The sequence below is a fragment of the Eublepharis macularius genome, chromosome 5, assembly GCF_028583425.1.
Source record: "Eublepharis macularius isolate TG4126 chromosome 5, MPM_Emac_v1.0, whole genome shotgun sequence".
NCBI lineage: Eukaryota > Metazoa > Chordata > Lepidosauria > Squamata > Eublepharidae > Eublepharis > Eublepharis macularius.
In genome coordinates, this window is record NC_072794.1 from 171,629,625 (window position 1) to 171,643,465 (window position 13,841).

The 13,841-nt window shown below is 49.3% G+C and overlaps 1 protein-coding gene across 1 annotated transcript in view; it reads left to right on the top strand.

Moving 5' to 3' along the window:
• Positions 1–13,841, top strand: part of HCK (HCK proto-oncogene, Src family tyrosine kinase) — a 49,810-nt gene that overhangs the window by 991 nt on the left and 34,978 nt on the right. Inside the window, exon 2 of the mRNA XM_054981871.1 lies at positions 4,597–4,656. The gene's annotated coding sequence lies outside the window, so the exon portion shown is untranslated. The remainder of the gene's footprint in view (positions 1–4,596; positions 4,657–13,841) is intronic.

Consider the following 13,841-nt stretch of genomic DNA (forward strand, 5'->3'; position numbering starts at 1 on the left):
GCACCCAACTGACCAAAAGCATGAATGAAAAAGAAGTCCGAGTGAATTTGTCAGTGATCTGATACTGGTTGTGTGTACATGCAACTATTGCACATTGCCTCTGTGTAATGTGTGAAATGGTTCTTCAGTCATTTTCACATTCGGTACATAATGTTCGTTTGCGGGTTTATTTATTGACCCCACCCTTCCCTGCTATGAGGGCAAAAAGTGGCTTTCATTGTTCTCTGCATTTTATCCTCACAACAACCATGTGAGGTAGGTTAGGCGGAGAGACTGGGACTGGCCCAAAGTCACCCAGCGAGCTTGTGTGGCAGAGCGGGGATTCAAACCTGGGCATAGTGGTTAAGTGGTTGGGATGCAAATCAGCTCTCTGCTGGTTCGAATCCGGCTGCATCTGACGAAGAGAGCTGTGGTTCTCGAAAGCTTATGCCTGAATAAAGTTGGTTAGTCTTAAAGGTGCTACTGGACTTTTTACTATTCGGCAAATATGGCTAACTCTTCTGGATCTCTGTGGGGATAACAATACACTATGAGAACTGCTGTAACATAGTGGTTAAGTGGTTGGGTTGTGAATCAGCACTCTGCTGGTTCAGCTCCCACTTCTGCCATGAGCTCAGCAGGTTGCCTTGGGTCAGCCACTCCTCTCAGCCCCAGCTCCCCAGCGGTATTATGGGGATAATAATAACACTTTGTTCACTGCTCTGAGTGGGTCACTAAGCTCTCTAGAAGAGGGGTATAAAAGAACAGTTATTATTAGTCTGTCACTCTAACCGCTACACCACACTACATCTCATGCATAAATCAGTCGATAATGGGAAACCAGATGGTTCAGAACAGAAAATAAGAAAAGTCCTGCTGGAATTAACCGTGGTGGGGGTCTGTCTAGTAGAGGCAGCCCATCCAGCAGGAGGACCAAGAGGATTGCCCCAGCCGGGCAGGGGGCTCCAAAAGAGGCTCCAGGCAGGTCCTGGCTAGATCGGGATCAAACAAAGACAGTGACAGCCCTGGACAGCACCGCTGGTCCCAGTACACCAATAGAAGGAAGGAGGGAGGAAGAAAGAGCAGGCGGCCATGTCTTCTCCACTCTGCCCGGCTAGCAGCTGCAGTGGGGGGTCCTTGCCTGCTGGGCTGTGTGTGTACCTGGGTCATGGGGGTGGGTTAGTCTTAAAGGTGCTACTGGACTTTTTACTATTCGGCTGATACGGCCAACTCCTCTGGATCTATGTGGGGATAATAACACACTATGAGAACTGCTGTAGCATAGCGGTTAAGTGGTTGGGTTGTGAATCAGCATTCTGCTGGTTGGAATCCCACTACTGCCATGAGCTCAGCAGGTGGCCTTGGGTCAAAAGGTGGGGGCCCAAAATCGTGGGCTGCTTAGGGTACCAAAAACGTTTGGTTCATTCTTGCTACCTTGTCCACAATCCTCTTGCCAAGGGTGGCAAACCAGGTACCTCTGGGAATCCCTCTGCAGCATTTTTTATTGGAAGCCTAGTTCCGTTTCAGGTTGAGTGAGCGAGTGGCATCTTGTCACAAAGAGTTTCATGCAACTGAACTCCCCTCACCCCAGTGCTACTGTCAGGGGGTCTGTCAGGGACCTTTTCTCTTCTGTGTTCTGTTTGCACTGACAGCATTCCCACATTTCATAGAATCATAGAGTTGGAAGGGACCTCCAGGGACATCTAGTCCAACCCCCTGCATAATGCAGGAAATTCAAAACTACTTCTCCCCTATACCCCCAGTGCCTCGTGCTCCATGCCCAGAAGATGGCAAAACACCTCCAGGATCCCTGGCTAAACTGGCCTGGAGAAAATTGCTTCTTGACCCCAAGGTGGTGATTGGCATTATCCTGGGCATGTAAGAAGGGGCCACGAGAACTAAGCCCTGATGTAACCCTTCCTGCCCTCCCTCTCATGATCTGCTCAGGTTCACAGAATCAGCATTGCTGTCAGATGGCCATCTAGCCTTTGCTAGATGGCCATCTGAAACCCCCCAAAGAAGGTTTGTTAGCTTGTTTTTTTATAGTCTGCCTTTCTCACTGAAACTCAAGGCAGATTACACAGTGTGAGCCAATACAATCAAAAACAGGGACAATATAATAAACTATACATGCCTTGCAGAAATTTTAAAAGCATAAAATTTGAATACAGGAATAAAGAGATGAAACACTGCTGAAACAAAACACAAGTAAAATGAAATGACAAATTAAACAATGTGGAAACTACCCAGCGGGAACTCATCTGCATCATCAGACAGTACCCAGTAGTATAGACTACAGCCCCTGTCCCTTTATCAAAGCATCTCTTTGAACCGTTGCCTAGCAGCACAGCCCTATTGGCTGAGTAAAAAAGCCCAGAAAGGATCGTCTCAAAGCTCTTTGCCTCGTGTTTCAAGGGGTACCTTTTAGTGGACCAGTTTCTATAGGAGAAAGGGCATCTTCCTGCCTTTTGGTAATATCTGTTAGCAAGTTGCCAACAGGCATCCAGACTGTTCTCCCCCAAACCAGTGCCTGGGGACCCCCGACCCCACCCCAGACTTGTGCCATTCAGCTGCAAAACTCAAAACCATGGTGGTCTTCAGTCAAACAGCTTCTCTCCAGCTCTTGGCTGACCAAATGGAATGTATGCTACAGCGATTAGCCACTTGCCATCATGGCTCGCCCTGGCCTGGATATCCCAGCAAGTCAGATCTCTTCAGATCTTGGAAGCTAAGCAGGGTCAGCCTTGGTCAGTAATTGGATGGGAGGCAGCCAAAGAAGAGGGTTGCAGAGACAGGCAGTGGCAAACCACCTCTGTTAGTCTCTTGCCATGAAAACCCCAGCAGGGGTTGCCATAAGTCAGTGATGACTTGATGGGACTTTCCACCACCACCATAATGGCTCATTGGAGAAGCATTCTGGAGCCACTCTCGCCCACTGAGCAATCTTGACCTAGGAGGTAGACAAGAGTCTGTTTGGCAGCTAGAACAGGGTCTCCAGCAGGTGCCACCTTGCACATAGGCAAAATCAACAGCTGCCCGTACACGGGCTTTCTCTGTGGTGGCCCCCACCCTTTGGAATAGTCTGCCTGAGGAAGTCAAGAGATCTCGTACTCCCCTGGCTTGCTGCAAATTATGCAAAACTGAATTATTCAAAAGAGCTTTTTACTCAGATAGGAGGGAAGTATTGTAGGGAGGGGGTCTCAAAGAGGTGCTTCACGAACCAGTTAGGGACCACAGACTTCACCACTCTGTTGCCTGTCGCTTTTAAGTATGTGCTCCTATGTACTACCTGTTCCTTCAAGTATGACCCTACTGGGTAGTTCTACGTTGTCTAATGTCAGGCCTAGAACTGCTTATATTCTGTTTCAGCATTTCTTCAGCTCTGTGATGTTGTTTTTGCTAATATTATATCTTTGTAAACTTGCATTTATTTACCCTATGGCATTGTTTATGAAAATCTCCTTGATGTTGACGGTGCTAATCTCACACTATGTAATCCGCCTTGAGTCTCAGTGAGAAAGGCGGACTATAAAGACATAAATAAATTATCTTTGCCCCCCCCTCATTCCTGCAAAGTAGCATTGCCTTGCAGTAGTAGTATCAAATCTACACACACACCCTCAAAAATCTTAGCTCTAAACATCCTCAATAGATAGCTACGCTGAACTTTCAAAACACGTTTCCAAAGAAGGTAGCCTGCAGCCTCTGTTGAAAGAGCCCATTCTTCCCTTTAAAATCTGTTTGTTTGTTGACTTCACTTATACTCCGCCTTATTTCCCAATGGGGACCCAACATGGCTTCCATCATTCTCCTCTCCATTTTATCTCCACAACCCTGTAAAGTAGGTTAGGCTGAGAGGGTGTGCAAGCTCCCATGGCAGAGTGGGGATTTGAACCTGGGATTCCCTGATCCTAGTCCAACACTCTAACCACTATACCACATTGGCTGTCATCTATGAAATAATGTATATATTTCACTGATGTCCAAGATGTACTACTTCCTGTTTCCTTGAAGCCAAAACTTTGCCCTTCTCCGAAATGGCGAACTGCTTATCATCGGGGAGGGGACGGCACTGTGGGCCCTTTAACCCTAGAAGGTTGCCAGCTCCAGGCTGGTAAATTCCTAGAGATGTGGGGGGCGGAGCTTGAAGAGGGTGGGGCTTGGGGAGGGGAGAGGCCTCAGTGGGGTATAATTCCATAGAGTTCACTCATCGAAGCAGCCATTTTCTCCAGGGGAATAGATCTCTGTGGCCTGGAGATCAGTTGTAATTCTGGGAGATCTCTAGCTACCAGCTGGAGGCAGGCACCCCTACGCTGGGCCAAAACAAGCCCTCTTAAAACCCTTGAAAAAGAAAAAAACGAGGTGGCAGGGAAAGGGGATGCATGGTGCAATGATGTTACCCCTTAGAGAGAGCAGAGAGACTGCAGAGAACAGCTCCTGCAGGGCATCTTTTGGAAAGACTATGTTGGCCCTCCGAAGAGGGCTGCAGGGCTTTGGTTGCTTAGAAAAACCCAGCTGGAAAATGTGCAAGGTAGGTTGTGGGGTGGTTCTGCCTTGACTGAGAGCTGAAGAGCTCCAAAACAGCCTTCTCAAAACCCTCTCTCTCTCTTACCGCAGCTGGGAACCAACACTTGACTTGTGGCTCCTAGAGAAGGAACTCAGCAGATCAGCGAGAAGGTATTTCTGTTTTCCTTATCTCTTCCCCACAGTTTGAGATACAATAAATTCACAGTGCGGAGTGTGGCGTTTTTAATGTCCTCTTGAGACCTGCTTTGGAGCAAGCCATAGACCAAGTTTGCAGTCCTAAAAGCGGGGAGGGCAAAGATCAAGCAGGAATTTTCAAGAGGAGTACCACCTCTGCTGCTTGGTGTTGGCCCTGTATGGGATTCGGACATGCCCCGAACATTTTGCCACCTCAAGAGGATGCGTGACCCATTCCTGCCCAGGACCCCTTGCAACCAACCCAAAAGATGTTCTGAAGAAGTGAGTTGTGTGACTCACGAAAGCTCATACCCTACCACAAATTTTGTTAGTCTTACAGGTGCTACTGGACTCTTGCTCTTTTCTACTAATGTCCCAAAAGGTGCTGGAACATAATTCTTGGATTCTGCAGCTGGTGCACGAGTTCTTAGTTCTGCAAAAGGGAAATATCAGCTCGCCAGCTGACTCATGAGTAATTGCTCCTGTTTGAAGAGCAAGAGTTGGGTCCAGTAGCACATTAAAGCTCAACTAGATTTCCAGGATATGAGCTTTAGAGAGCCAAAGCTCCCTCATCAGATGTTTGTGTTGGCTGCTTGGTTCACCTGCATTTCTTCATCTAATTAAAGGTGAATGCTAAAGCATCCGTTCAGAAGCACATATGCACTGTACATGACTAGAGGAGAGTGAAATTGCCTGTGCTGCCCCTACCCTCGGATATCTGTGGGTACAGGCAAATGTCTGCAGGGAGCCCTGCATGTATACATCTGTCCGTAAATACACTGCTACGGGGTTCCCAGTCACGCATGCACAGCCTGTGTGTATACACTTGTCCACACACAAAGAACTGCCTGCAGTAGGGTTGCCAGCTCCGAGCTGGGAGATTCCTGGAGATTGGGCAGTAGATCCTGAGAAGGGTGGGTTTGGGAGAGGGACCTCAGTGGGGTATAATCCACTCTCGAAAGCAGCCATTTCTCTAGGAGAACTGATCTCCGTCCTCTGTCCAGGTGTTCTGCTGAATTTTCAGGGATGGGAGCAGCAGGCCTGATTCTGGTACCCTCTACTTGCACATAGGAGCAGGCAAATAGACATCAATTGAACAGGGAATTTACTGTGAATCGTCACTCAGCTTTTCCAAACTAGAGTACAAACATCCACAGTGGATTCAGACTAGAGCAACTGCTTCTTGGAGAAAGCAGCTGTGCTGCTGATTGGCTGGCCCTTATTATTATTGCTGTTGTTTTGTAGTCGGCCTTTCTCACTGAGATAATAGAGTCATAGGGTTGGGAGACACCTCCAGGGTCATCTAGTCTAACCCCCTGCAAAGTGCAGGAAATTCATAACTACCCCCTCACACCCACAGTGGTCCCTGCTCCATGCCCAGATCCAAGGCAGATTACATACTGCAAGCGAATACAATATAATCAATAGCTAGGACATTCATAGGAAAAATACAATAGGATCAATAGTTTGGACATTCAATGAAAACAGATAAAATAGGGGATGGTAGAGCCCCGTGGCGCAGAGTGGTAAGCTGCAGTACTGCAGCCCAAGCTCTGCTCACGACCTGAGTTCGATCCGGGTGGAAGCCGGGTTCAGGTAGCCGGCTCAAGGTTGACTCGGCTTTCCATCCTTCCAAGGTCGGTAAAATGAGTACCCAGTTTCCTGGGGGTAAAGTGTAGACGACTGGGAAAGGCAATGGCAAACCACCCTGTAACAAAACATCATGATGTGACATCCCCCCATGGGTCAATAATGACTCGGTGCTTGCACAGGGGACTACCTTTACCTTACCTGGCCACAAATATGAAAACTAGCATAAGGCCAAACACATAGATAAAACCTTTCTGAATTATTCAATCCAATCCTAGCCATTTAATCGTGTCCGATCCTTGGCTACTCTGTAGATCGTATCCCTCCACTATGGATCAATCTCTACAAGCTTGTGAATTAAAGTGCAAGTAATTAACATGAAATCTTTAGCAATGTTGACCTATCCAGTAGGAGCATATCTACATCAACAGGCAGTACTTATGACCATCACGAAGCTGCCTTTCTCCCATTTCATCGTTTCACCATGCAGAATGCCGATCGGCTGACCCTTTTGGCAATGGTGAAGCCATACCTCCTCTTACCTTGAGCAATGCTTCAGGTTTTATATTTTAAATTTTGTTTGTTGGTTGGTTTGTTTATTGGTTTTTAATGCTGCTGCTCCAGAAACCTGCTTTCTGGAGCACCAAGTAAATACCGACGCCCAATAAATGTTTAAATGATTAATTCTGATACCTGGATTAAAAAATAGATTTGTAGAAAGCCAAATGCTTGGGGAGGAAGGATGAAGAAGCTGTTGTTAGGTAAGTGAATCCGGAGAACAGAGAGAGTGGAACAGAGCAGAAGAGAAACCCACATCCAGTCCTAGAGGGGCGGACATTTAATCCCCTCCCCCACACTACTTCCCCAATTGAAAGTGGTCCTGCTGGAACAGGGGAAAAAGCAAGCATAATATCACGTGTGTCTATTTTCTCTACGCATCCCAGGGAAATTATTTTCAGCTGGAGAAATGACATGGAGAGGCAGTTAGCCCCCCGTTCCCCAGAACCATGGCCCCAATCCTTATCCACCTCCCCTGTTCCACGACTGCTGAGAGCCACTGTAGGCCCCCAAGACAAAGGTTTCTTCTGTCCTCTGTCACATTTGCCCTTACCTGGATAGCCCAAGTGAGCCTGATCTCGTCAGATCTCAGAAGCTAAGCAGGGTCGAGCTTGGTTGGCAATTGGATGGGAGACCTCCAACGAAGGCCAGGGTTGCAGAGGCAGCCAATGGCAAACCACCTCTGTTAGTCTCTTGCCATGAAAACCCCACCAGGGGCCCCCATACGTCAGCTCTCACTTGACAGCACTCTCCACCACCATTACTTGATTACAACAAGAATATTGCTATGATATTGAGGACCAGTCCCCCCGCCCCAGATTGACCTGCCCTCCCACTGAATTTTGCAGCCCACCCCCTGGCTATTCTGAACAATGACCCTGTGGGTCCCTGATGCCACACGGAGCTTGGCAGTTCATTTTTACTGTAAGAAGGGGTGCATTTAGGGTTCCCAGGTGCCTGCCAGCGGTGGGCAAACTCCTGGGGATTTGCTCCCTCATCCGCCAATCACCCTGTAATTGGCAGGAGGGGGCAAGCTCCCAGAGTTTGCCCGCCCCTGTCAGGCACTTCAGGAGCGCACACTGCGTGTGTCCTCCTAGGCGGCATGGCGACATCACTTCTGGAAGTGACATAGTTGCGCTGCCTGCGGGAGCATTCCCGTGCTTTGTTTGGGGCCAATTTGGGTCCCAAATGGGCCGAACGGCCCTGTGCACAGCACGAGAGCGCTCACACGGCTGGTGTGTTGACGTCACTTTCCTGTGTGGCGACATCATCACGTTGGCTCTGGGGCACGAAAAAGGACCTCATGCAGCGCACAAGGTGAAGTGCCAGGGACTCTACCCTCCCGACGGGAGGTGAGAGGTACCTCCCACAGGGGGTCTCTTGACCATAGGGGGTCTCTTGAACAAGCACAATTGAAATCATAGAATCATAGGGTTGGAAGGGACTTCTAGGGTCATCTAGTCCAATCTTGGAGCTGGAGCTGCACAAGGGAACGCCCTTCTTGGCTCCTGTTCATTTCAGTGGGGCGTGTGTAGGAGACTTCCTTCGTGGGTGAAATCCTTTCTGTCTTCTTCTTTGCCATCCTGAATGGTCCTCCAGAATCTACCATTGCTTCGTAGCCCTGACCATTTTCTCTCATTCCTGGAACACTCATCACATGTGTGGATCGAACAAGTACGAAGAGCAAGAAAAAAGGCACCCTGACGAAAACAGGCCAAGAAATGTAAGCTTGGCAGGGCAGGGACCTTGGGGTATGGTTGGGCAATGCTTTGCGTGTCCCCGAATTCAGCTCCTGGCCTCTCAAGCTGAAAAGATGGCAGGGATGAGGGTAACCCCCGCGGTGATCCTACAGAGCCGCTGCTGATCAGAGCAAACAGCTTTGCGCTCAACGGCCCCATGTCAGGGTCACAGCCTTCTCAGGCTCTGCAGGCAGAGCCAGAGCGGGTTTCTGCGATTTTGGTCGGAAGTTCGACTTCTTACAAATATATTCAGGGTAAAGCTCTCCTCCTGAGGTTCTTGTTTTGTGTAATTCCCCCACAGCTGTTCAACGCCGGTCTTCTTGTCAACATGGCTGTGGTTCAAGTTCTGGCCCTGTGGTGTCGGCTTGGCTGCCACATCCTTTGCTTGAGCCAGAATAGACTGCAAATGCAGAAAGCATGTAGCAGGGAGAGAAGAGCTCTTGTGTACTGGCAGCCAGGGAAGATTTGACCCAGACTGAAGCAAGCCGTGCTTCTGGTTTGAATTGTGAATGACCTGTGGTAGTGTGTGTGTGCATGTGGGGGGGTGCTGCTCGGACCAGGTGCTTCCTAGCTGGTATTGTCAAGGGGGCATGTCAGAGACGTGGGTGGAGGTGGCTTTGGTAAAGTCAGTAGCAGAACTCCTGTTGACTGAACTAAAGAACTCCGCCTAAAGATTTGCCGCTGCTGCTGGGCTAGACCTGATTTAAAAGGGAGGATGGTAAGGCAAAGAGCCCCCCGTGAAATTTTGCATGGGCCCCCTTGTCTCATTTAAACTGCAACCCATGTGCTCAGTTAGCCTTGGAGGGGGGATATTTTAGCATATTATTCGATGGCTGCAGGATGCGGTAAAGGCCATTGGCTTATACTGCTTTTTAAAAAGCGTTGGACAAATTAACATCATAGGGCTGGATATAAGAGCAGAACCACAAGTGACAAAAGGCACAGATTGGACACTTGTCAGCTTCCCTCAAGTTTTGATGGGAAATGTAGGCAGCTTGGTGGAATGTTGGACAAGTGACAGTTGAAAAGTCCATTGGGCAGCAGTCGGAGAGCCAAGCTGCAAGACCAGGATGCCTACATTTCCCATCAAAACTTGAGGGAAGCAGACCAGTGTCCAACCTGTGCCTTTTGTCCCTTGTGGTTCTGCTCTAATTCGTGATTGCTAAACGGAACCTCCATGTTCAAAGGCAGTGTACCTGCAAATGCCAGATCCTGGGGCCAGGCAGCACCAGACTTGCATTTCCTGCTGAGATCTGGCTTGCCGCTGTCGCATGCTGGACTAGTTGTCCGGTTTAGCAGCTCTTTCCCTAGATCAGTGGTGCTCAAACGTCTGGGTCAGGAGGACCCAAGTGGGATGTGATTTTCCTGCAGGTGGGTTGTGAAGCCAAAAGGGGGGAGGAAGAGGAACCAAGTCCGATGGGAGAAGAGGCTCTAGGAACCTCAACGGCAAATTCGGGTTTGCCCTCTGTATAAGCTGGAAAATGGCCACGAAATACAGGTGGTAGTTTGGTTTATGCAACATATTTATAAATACGGAAGATGAAAAATGAACTATAAACTTGCTCGGTGTTAACCGATGTGAGATTCCTGTGCTTTATATGGAGGTGGAGGGGTTAGAAAGAGAAGTTTGGCAGAGGAGCCCATAAGAACCTCTGCTTTGTGTTCTTATGTAGCAGGGCCTGGAACTTTACCGGGTTTGCCCTTGGGAGACACCTGCTTGGAACCTCGGATTGGGAATGAGCTGTGAGCCTGCACAGTGGATGCATTGGGTGCCCCAGTAAAGACAGAGCTGAGCCCTGCTTCATATTCAGGGTTCCTCTGAACGTTCCCTGCAACTGAGAAGGGTTTCCCCCCTCCTCCCTTGATAAGCTTGGCCCAAAAGAAAACAGACTTCCTCCCTCACACACACACTTCCTAGTCACATATGTCTTTGGCGATAGGTTTGTATAGCTTCTCCATTGCTGCTGCAGCTGCCAGTACAGTATGGAAGCAATAGGGCTTCTACAGGAAAGGTATCCCAACAGTTTCCCTGCCCCAATCCCCTAGAAGTGACCTCTGAGCTTCACTGGGCCACCAGAGCTTTTGCTTTTTATAAAATGGGCACTAGAATATCATTCTATAGATATACCATTGTAGCTATAGGTGTAGCCAGGTCTTCATTTTTTGAAAAAAGTCCCTTGTGAAGACATGCTTTTCCCTTTATATCACCGCAACGAAGACATGCCTTTCCCCTTATATCACCACAAGGAGACTTACTTTTTTTAAAAAAAATGAAAGCTGGCTGGCGTGATGACGTTGCTTTCTGGAAGTGATGTCATCACACAAGCGCTGGGAGTGTGGGTGTACTTTGCACGTGCACGAAGAGAAGCGAGCACAAGACACGAGGTGCCAGCTGCCCTCCCTCCTGTGTGTTGGGGGGAGAGGTCCCAATAGGTTACTGGCCTTGGCACGATGATGTCACTTCCTGAAGTGACATCATCACATTGCCCATGGGAGTGCTCCTGCGGTTCACAAGAGGCTGATTCTTTCAGAATTGGCCTGTTTGGGGCCAAGGTCGGCCCCCACAAACTGCAGGAACACTCCCATGGTCAGTGCAATGATGTTACTTCAGGAAGCAACTTCTTCACACCCTGCTGGGCGCGTGTCCACCCCATGCTTGCCTGGGTTGGCAGGCAATATCTGGACAGCTTGCCACCTCCCACCGGCACTGCGGCAAACCACTGGGAGTTTGCCCACCACCTGCAGGCTTCTGGAAACCCCACCCCTGCCCTGGCAGGACCTTCTCACTGACTTTCAGCCAGGCAACTGGGAGAAAAATGGGAAGGAATGAGAGGGGTGATTGTCAGCATCTCCACATGCTTGCCTCTATTCTGGCATGTCCAGAAGTGACATCAGCGTGACGGGAGGTCCCTCCAATGGAGAGTCTCCTGTCGATTGCCAGCCACATGCTGGCAGCCCTACCCTTTTATCTACACAATGAAATGGTGCTTGGGTTGGAGGACCATCAGTGGCTATTAGCCACAAGGTAGAGATGGTACTCTCTGTCTAGGGCAGTGATGCTCTGTATTCTTGGTGTTTGGTGGGGGCAATAAGTGGGAGGGCTTCTAGCGTCCCTTCCCCAGTGGCAGACCTCCTGAGGACACCTGGTTTTTTGGCCACTGTGTGACACAGAGTGTTGGACTGGATGGGCCATTGGCCTGATCCAACATGGCTTCTCTTATGTTCTTATGACCTCCCTCCCAGTTGCTAGTCTACCTGGCTCCCATTCTCTTGAGTTTAAGGACATCCCAAAATTCTACCTGAGGGCCAAACTTGGTTTGAAGTCAGATGATCTCTTGCTGGATCTCACCCCCTTTTTTAAAAAAAGCTAATTGCAGCTGTAAGCAGAGGGACCCAGATGGGCTGCGGAGTTGCCAACCTCCAGGTGATGGCTGGAGGTCTCCTGGAGTTGCAACTGATACCCAGGTCACAAAGAGCCATTCCCCTGGAGAAAATGGCTGCATTGGAAGATGGACTGGATGGACCACTGAGGTCCCTTCCCTGCCCAAATCCTGCCCTCTCCATGCTCCCCTCCCCAAATCTCCCAACCTAGAGCTGGCAACCCTGCCAGTGTTTCCCCAATTTAAATCGCTCTCCCCCTTCCCTGAGCTGTTCTTTGCACGATGGGGGGAAACATACAAGTAATATGCAGGATACAAGTATGTGTTCCCTTAATGGGGCAAGTTGCTGTTCTGGGGGGATGATTTACATCAGGAAAATAAGGCAGGGAAAGGGTTAAATATGCCCTCTCCAGCACCAGGGCCCAATTCCCACCCACCCACCCACCCACAGGGGGATAATATAGGGAAGGGAATATCATGTAGGGCAATCTGAGCTCCTTGCATGAAGAGCGGGATAAATATGTACCTGATTGATACATCAGTCCACGGATCCACTACCCTTGCGTGTCTTGTGCCTTGAGATAGCTGCCTCGCCAGAAGAGCTGCCTACAAACTGCGTTCTAGCCACAAAAGCCAGAAATGTTTGTTAATTATTTGTTTTGGTCAAATATTTATAAACCCTCCTGGTGGTGGTGTAGAGTGCCCTCGAGTCATAGCTGACTTATGGCGACACCTGGTGGGGTTTTCCTGGCAAGAGACTAACAAAGGTGGTTTGCCCTGGTCTGCAAGACCATGCGCAAGTTGCTCAGAACACCTCAGAAGCAGCATGAGAAGATGCTCTGTTGGTGTGTGTGTGTGATGCCCTCAAGTCATAGCTGACTGATGGTGACCCCTGGTGGGTTTTACATGGCAAGAGACTATCAGAGGTGGTTTGCCATTGCCTGCCTCTGCAACCCTGGTCCTTGTTGGAGGTCTCCCATCCAATTACTAACCAAAGCCAACTCTGCTTAGCTTTTGAGATCTGATGAGATCAGGCTCACCTGGGCTATCCAGGTCAGGGCATAAACCAATTCCCCAAAAACTGGGACTGCCTGTGTAGAAATGGTACTTTTTTCCAGGAGATCAAGGTCATGTTTATGAGTCTTCCTCTCTGTTTTATCCTCATAACAACCTTGTGAGGTAGGCTTAAGTGGAGAAAGAGAGAAGGACAGCCTCTGAAACCAGTCTTTAGATATTGCACTCTGGCACTTCAGCTTTCTTGAAACCTTGGTCTTGTTTCCGGGGACGGGGGCAGGGGAATTCCCTCTTCCCCCGCCTCTCTGCATCACTTTGGGTCAGCAGCAACTTGCGTAGGTCCATCCCTGTGTGTCACCACCGGTTCCCTGCTCCTTCTGCTTTTTCTTTGTTCTGGGGAGGATCTCCACAACGTGGAAGGAAATGGCCTCTTTCATCACGGTCCCTTCGCCTTGCTGCACAGCTGCTGTGACGCTTCCTAGGAAGTGAAGGGTCCTCTCCACCCTCTCATGGAAAATTATGAGGGTGGAAAGTTTCCCAAAGTGCCCCAAAGCATCCTTGGGTGTCGATAGTTGCCTGTGGTAATACTTGGCATTCCAGTAGGTGGTAGAGGAGCCCTGTGGTGCAGTGTGGTAAGCGGCAGTACTGCAGACCAAGCTCTGCTCATGACCTGAGTTTGACCCTGAGTCAACCTTGAAAGGCTCAAGGTTGACTCAGCCTTCCATCCTTCTGAGGTTGACTCAGCCTTCCATCCTTCCGAGGTCGGTGAAATGAGTACCCAGTTTCCTGGGGGTAAAGTGTAGATGACTGGGGAAGGCAATGCCAAACCACCCCGTAAAAAGTCTGCCAAGAAAACGTCATGATGCGATGTCCCCCCATG